General features: G+C 36.9%; 1 long non-coding RNA gene across 10 annotated transcripts in view; it reads left to right on the forward strand.

The window, feature by feature from the left end:
- Window positions 1–1,842: 1,842 nt before the first annotated feature.
- Window positions 1,843–7,089, forward strand: part of LOC116022185 — a 5,689-nt gene continuing 442 nt past the window's right edge. Inside the window, exons 1-5 of one of the 10 annotated variants that reach the window (XR_004099147.1) lie at window positions 1,843–2,098; window positions 2,179–2,261; window positions 2,540–2,941; window positions 3,061–3,662; window positions 6,590–6,965. This is a non-coding gene — a long non-coding RNA (uncharacterized LOC116022185). The remainder of the gene's footprint in view (window positions 2,099–2,178; window positions 2,262–2,539; window positions 2,942–3,060; window positions 3,663–6,589; window positions 6,966–7,089) is intronic. The other 9 variants (XR_004099148.1, XR_004099149.1, XR_004099152.1 and 6 more) reach the window with 9 other exon arrangements.

Genomic DNA, 7,089 nt, shown 5'->3' on the forward strand with positions numbered 1-7,089 from the left:
TATATATATATATATATATATATATATATATATATATATATATATATTCAAAATTGATCTAATTTGGTGATCACCTTATTATTATGTGAGATTATGGGCATATGGCCATGGCACATGGCTAGCATTAATTGGGCTGCTTACGAACAATATTATGGATCAAATTTGGGCTTCAAACAGTCCATCGGGCCGTGAAATGAATATGGTCAGCAATTTTATTTTCTTTGCTACATAACACTTTTTCCCGTAAGTCAAAACGGCAAATTATACCGTGTACCATGTACGTAAACAATCGTTATACCCTGCACCACAGTGTACATAGCAATGTGCACCACGTACGTAAAACGACGTCGTTTCGGTGTTAGTGCACGTGAACGCGAATGACTTCAGGAAATTTATTATCTATAATACACATAATCATTATCTAGAGTATACAGAACGTTTACCTATAATACACAGAATGTTTGCCTAGAATACACAGAATATTGACACAAAATACACAGATGTTAGTGGACGCGGACGCAAACGCGAATGACTCCAGGGAATTCATCATCTGTAATACACATAATCATTATATAGAATACACAGAACGTTTGCCTAGAATACACAGAATGTTTGTCCAGAATACACAGAATATTGACACAAAATACACAGAACTCATCATCCTAACATTCGAATGCACAAACACATCACAACCTTTGTTAATAACATGAATACACATAATATTGACACAAAATACACAGAACTCATCATTCTAAACATTCGAATGCACAAACACATCACAACATGTGTTACTTACATGAATACACATAACGGTTGCCTATAATACACAGAACGGTTGCCTAGAATACACAGAATGATTGTCTGGAATACACAGAATATTAACATAAATACAGAGACCGACCGAAAACGGGAAACATGATTTCCAAAAAGACGGACGATTAGTTTACAATGCTCAAAACGACGTCGTTTAAGTACGTGGTGCACATTGCTATGTACACCTTGGTGCACGGTATAATTTGCCGTACGTAAAAGACGTCGTTTTGAACATTGTAAACTAACCGTCTATTTTTTTGGAAATCACATTTCCTGTTTCGGGCGGTCTCTGTATTTATGTTAATATTCTGTGTATTCTAGGTAATCGTTATGTGTATTCCAGACAATCATTCTGTGTATTCTAGGTAATCGTTTTGTGTATTCATGTTAGTAACACATGTTGTGATGTGTTTGTGCATTCGAATGTTTAGGAGGATGAGTTCTGTGTATTTTGTGTCAATATTCTGTGTATTCATGTTATTAACACAGGTTGTGATGTGTTTGTGCATTTGAATGTTAGGAGGATGAGTTCTGTGTATTTTGTGTCAATATTATGTTTATTATGGGCAAACATTTTCTGTATTCTAGGCAAACGTTCTTTGTATTCTAGATAACGATTATGTGTATTATAGATAATGAATTTCCTGTATTCATTCGCGTCCTTGTCCACTAAATCGAAACGACGTCGTTTTGGACAAGGGTGCACATTGCTTTGTACACCGTGGTCCACGATATAACGATTGAGTCAAAACTACCTGTTGGAATCATTAGCAGCACAGCACCGTGCATTATGTGGACATGATTCAACGTGGATTATAAAGAAATACATTTTTAATATATTAAAAATATATTATTTATGCATTATTTGATAGTGTGTAAAATAATATATTTTTAATTCTCAAATAATGTATTATGAAATATTTTGTAATATATTTTATATACATAAATGCATAAATAATTTACTTTTTATAACTGGTGGACCATGGATTGTGCTTAAAGCCTTAAACCATCAGAAAAACAGATGGCGCTAAACTGCATTACTTCAGCTCACAACTTGGAACCGCTGGAGAATTTCCTTCTTCCGCCGGTTCTAGGTCTATTTGGTTACTGCAATTCAAGCCTAATAGTACCGCTCTCAAATTCAAACTTTCCAGGTGCCTCTCCATCCGCTCCTCTGCTACTGGCTAGAGGATTCCTGTAATTCTCATCCACGCGGTGTGTATATAATCCATTGAGATGTTTGTACTTTCATGTGAAGAAATGGAGAAACGTTTTCTATAATGATGTTAGTTAATGATAAATATTGAGCTATTTGCTTCTTCTTTTTTCCCTTCAATTTTACTATTTAATTTTCATGCTTTATAGTGGTAACTTTGCTTGATCATGGCGCTGGAAATGTCCGGAGTCTCAGAAATGCAATTTGGTTTTTCGGCCTTGACATTAAAGATGTAATCTATTTTTAAATATGTATCTCGAATCATTTCTACTTTCCCCCCTTTGAATTATTGAGAATTTCACTAGAATAAAAGTCTGACAATATTATGAATTTTGATTTTCTTACAACACAATATTAGTTCACACTTCACAGTACTTGATTTGTTTCTTTGAGATTTTATTGTCATTTCAAGTAACTAGTTAGGGAAGCTGGACTTGCTCTACTAGAGAATCTGTATGAACTCTATCACCTTTCCTTTTTCTCCTATTTATTTTCTTCGCATCTATTTAGGTACAAGCAGCACAGGACATTTTGAAAGTGTTTCCCTGGAGTAGGTTATTTTGATATTGCCATGAATGTGCTCAACAAGAAGGGGTAGGATTCTAGTACAAGGTACTCCTATTGATTGATAGGGACTAGTGAGGCATTCATTGATCAATTACAGATTTGTTTTGTTTGTTTGTTTTTGTTTTTAAAATTTTTTGGAGGTGGTTGGGGATGGTGAATTTTCTGCACTTACTTTTCTTGAACACTATACTTTGCTGGTCCAAGAACCAAAGGTACTCAAGTTGTTATGAGAATTTATGCAGAATGACTAAAGCTCTTTAGACTTATATCAAGCAATACCGTCCAATCCTGGCATTTGTCTTGGCATGCAGCTTCATTTTTAGTCAAGTAAGGAGAATGGACCAGGTAACTGGTCTAAACAAAACTCTCTCTAACAAAACATTCCATTTTTACTTTATCTCGTCAATCAATTCCACCAAAAAGAGTCAAAAAGTTCTTGGCTGACATATCACAATGTTTTCCAGTAAAAGGTCTTGGTCTAATTGCTGGAGTAGTTGGGTGTTTTGATTCATCTAAAGGAATCAGAGTACCTCATATTGGGTGGAGTGCACTTGAAATAACAAAAGCTTCAGGGATCTTTGATGAAATTGGGAAGCATCATGTTTAGTTTGTTCATTCTTATCGCGCAACACTGGTGCAATTTTTTCTCTATTTCATTGTTGAAACTTTAATTTTTTGCTTTTGCATGTAAGAAACTTAGCTTAACCCTTCATCACTTCTTTTAGTCAGATGATAATGGAGAGTGTGTATCATCAACTAGTAATTATGGTGATAATTTTATAGCATCTGTCAGAAGGGGAAATGTCCATGGTGTCCAGCTTCACCCCGAGAAGAGTGGATGTATGTTGTACATGAACCTTGTATGCCAAGAAAAAATAGAGCTGTTTTAAAAATTTTCAAATTTTCTCGAAAGTAAATGAGTTGAAACTTCAAACCTGCACTTTGCAGGTCTGTTCATAGCTATTTTCTCAACCAAATGAAGCACAAAGAGCCAATACCACCTCCACTGAGGCTCGAAACCACCCCCTCCCATGTGGGGTACAACCGGGTACCACTAGACCACAAGGTCTTTGGCTAAAATTAGTGTTCCTTTTATCTCAATTTTGGTGGAATCAGAAACACATATTCTAAAATTACATTTATCTAATTTGATCTTTCTGCTGTTGGTCTTTCTATTTTGAAGAGGTTCTTGAATCCCAAGTCCAAGAAAACAAAAGTGAATGATACATATGATTAGAAACTGTGCTCTTTTTTTTTTTTAACTTTACATTTGATCTAGCGAGTTTCATTTGAAGACGAACTATTCCAAAGGAAGTCAATTCTATCATTCTTGATGATGACACAACTTTTAATTTTTCACCAGCAGTTTATGCTAATAAAATTTCCAACTGAGCAAGTTATTGCATGTCTTGATGTCAAGAGTAATGACAAAGGTGATCTTCTTGTATCTAAAGGTGATCAGTATGATGTGAGGGAGAACACAAAAGAAAAGGCAATAAGACAAAACATATATCTTAATTTACTACAGTTGTTGAGTTGTTGTTTCTTGTAGGTCCATTATATTTTTTTAGTATTTTCTATCTCTTTATATATTAAATTTGTTTTTATTGTTGGTGGTGGTTTGAGTGAGGAGAAACAATGCCAAAGAGGCACTTTTTTTTGTGCTCACTTCAGCAATGTTCAGTCTAAGTTAATGAATATTGTTGTTCACATGGGATTTTTAATGCTTATTATTCCTAGCATACTGCTATTAAGTCCTATTTGGATAAAACTGTATCTCTTAATTTTGTTTGATCTCGTGATAAGCCAGTAGATCTTGCTAGACAATATTACAATGATGGGGCTGATGAGGTATGCCACAGCAATAGCTATTATTGACACATTGTATTTGACTTTGTTAAAGAGTCCACATTGATAAAAATAAGAGTACATATGAGTTTATAAGGCTATGTGTTAGATTAGCTAATTGGTTGGATTCAAGCTTTTAGTGTGGTTTAGTCCATGTGCATTATAATAACAGAATTGAGTTGTTAGAGATATAAGGGTTAGTTGAGATATTTACTCTTAGCCTTAGGTTTTAGTGTTAGTAACCTGTGGCTAGGGTTAGTTCTAAACTAGTATATATAGCTCTACTCTCCTGTACATTTACACAGAGAACATATATATACGAATACTTTGTTTTGCTATTCTATTGTTTAACATGGTATCAGAGCGAGGTTGAGTGAGTGGTTAGTGGGTTTTGGTCGGAGTGAAGAGGCGAAGCTGCCGGAGGAAGCGGGGCAGCCACCGGCGCGTGTGCGCTGTTCTGGCGGCTGCTCCGGTCGGGGTTTGTTCTGGTAGGCTCGTTTCTGAAAGCCCGATAAATCTGGAGTGGTGGTGTCTCAACCGTCAAGTTTCCCTCTCCCCTCTTCTCTCGCAGGCTTCCCCATAGTCGCAGCAGAATAACTCCAGCAGCAGTGGATGGTTGCTGGTGGTGTTGGCCCTTCGTTTTTTCTTTCGTTATTGCTGACAGTGCAATTTACAACACCTGTATGGCCATGGAAGAACCAAGAACCGCAGCGGTAGTGAGCAGTGGTGGCCGGTGAAGCTTTCCGGCAGTGGTGGTTGGTGGTTGCCAGCAACTGTGGTTGTGGTTGGTGGGGTGTTGATGCTGGAGTGTTGAAAATGAGAATGATTGGGCAGTAGGTTAATGGTGAGGCTGCTGGGATGGAAGCTGACAAATAATTAGTTAGTAGGTTATTGTTTTGAGTGCCAAGGTGTGAGAGTTGGAGGCAGTCTAGGGGTGTTGCAGTGATGGGCACCACAGGTGCCAGGGGTGGTGTGGACCTGGCATATGTCGCGGCTATTATGGAAGGCCGGCGGCTGAAGAATGGTTCAGGAGGAATCAGTTTGTGTGCACGCAACAAGAAAACGGGAAAACACTGGTGGTAGGCAGCGGTTATAAGGGTTTGTGGAGTGAGAGGCTGATGCGCTGCGGTGTTAAGCAGCGGTGATAAGGGTGTGGGGTGTGAGAGGCAGGTGCGCTGCGGTTGTGGTGCTTGACCTGGTTTGTAGCTTTGTGGAAGCTTTGTTGGTGCGGACAAGGTGTATTGTGGACTGACTTGGCACAGCATGGTTCGAAGGTTCAAGACTTATAGTTCTAGGTTTGGAGTCTTATGGTTCATGTGACACATATGTAACAAGTTGGGCATGTTGAAATCTATGCTCCAACTTGAGGGGGGGTGTTAGAGATATAAGGGTTAGTTGAGATATTTACTCTTAGCCCTAGGTTTTAGTGTTAGTAACCTGTGGCTAAGGTTAGTTCTAAACTAGTATATATAGCTCTACTCTCCTGTACATTTACACAGAGAACATATATATACGAATACTTTGTTTTGCTATTCTATTGTTTAACATGAGTGACATGAGCTTTTCGTTGCCTGATTCTAGGTTAGCTTTTTAGATATCACTAGTTTCCCTCTTGGTGATTTACCAATGTTGCAAGTGTGTCGTAACAGTATTGTTTCCTATATGGTGCTTCTGAACCATTTTATAGTGTTTATTTTACCAGTTCAGAAACTTCTGAACCATTTTATAGTGTTTATTTTACCAGTTCAGAAAAGCACATTTTTTGGATCTAGGTTTTGCTGATAAATGGCTGTTGCTTTTATTCCTGTATCCAGAAATTCTACCAGTGAACTATGAGGATCTGAAGTATAACCCAGAAATTCTACCAGTGAACTATGAGGATCTGAAGTATAACCCGTCTTTATTCATCTTCATTAGGATGATGATGGTGATTTACCAATGTTGCAAGTGTGTCGTAACAGTATTGTTTCCTATATGGTGCTTCTGAACCATTTTATAGTGTTTATTTTACCAGTTCAGAAAAGCACATTTTTTGGATCTAGGTTTTGCTGATAAATGGCTGTTGCTTTTATTCCTGTATCCAGAAATTCTACCAGTGAACTATGAGGATCTGAAGTATAACCTGTCTTTATTCATCTTCATTAGGATGATGATGGAACTTTGTGTTCAATTTGGAAGTTGCTACAAGGTCTGGTGCTGACAGTCTCAGTTGGGAGTGATGCTGTTTATGCTGCAGAAGAATACTCGAAATCTTTTTAAACCATCTCTACACTTATTTATAAAAGTGCACTCAAGTTAGATGCACCATAACATAACAACAAACACACTATAGATTTTTGTTAAATGCACTGCAATAATTACAAAAATGCACCCACATTTTTTTCTCATATTTTTCAACCCTTGATTACTTTATATATAAATATAAATATTGTTTTGTACGCCCTTTTTGAAAAATAAGGTGACAGGAAAGCACAGTTTATATACACCTTGCATTTTCTAGAAAAAAAAAAAAAAAAAAAAGGTCCGAAAACATCTCTAGAAAATGGATCTCATTAGAGTATTTCACTTTTTGTCCAGGATTGAAAAACACTCACATTTTAGTCCAACTATGCAAAAATATTCCTACGAAGGTAAAATGACTCCCC

The sequence above is a fragment of the Ipomoea triloba genome, chromosome 6 (assembly GCF_003576645.1).
Source record: "Ipomoea triloba cultivar NCNSP0323 chromosome 6, ASM357664v1".
Classification (NCBI taxonomy): domain Eukaryota; kingdom Viridiplantae; phylum Streptophyta; class Magnoliopsida; order Solanales; family Convolvulaceae; genus Ipomoea; species Ipomoea triloba.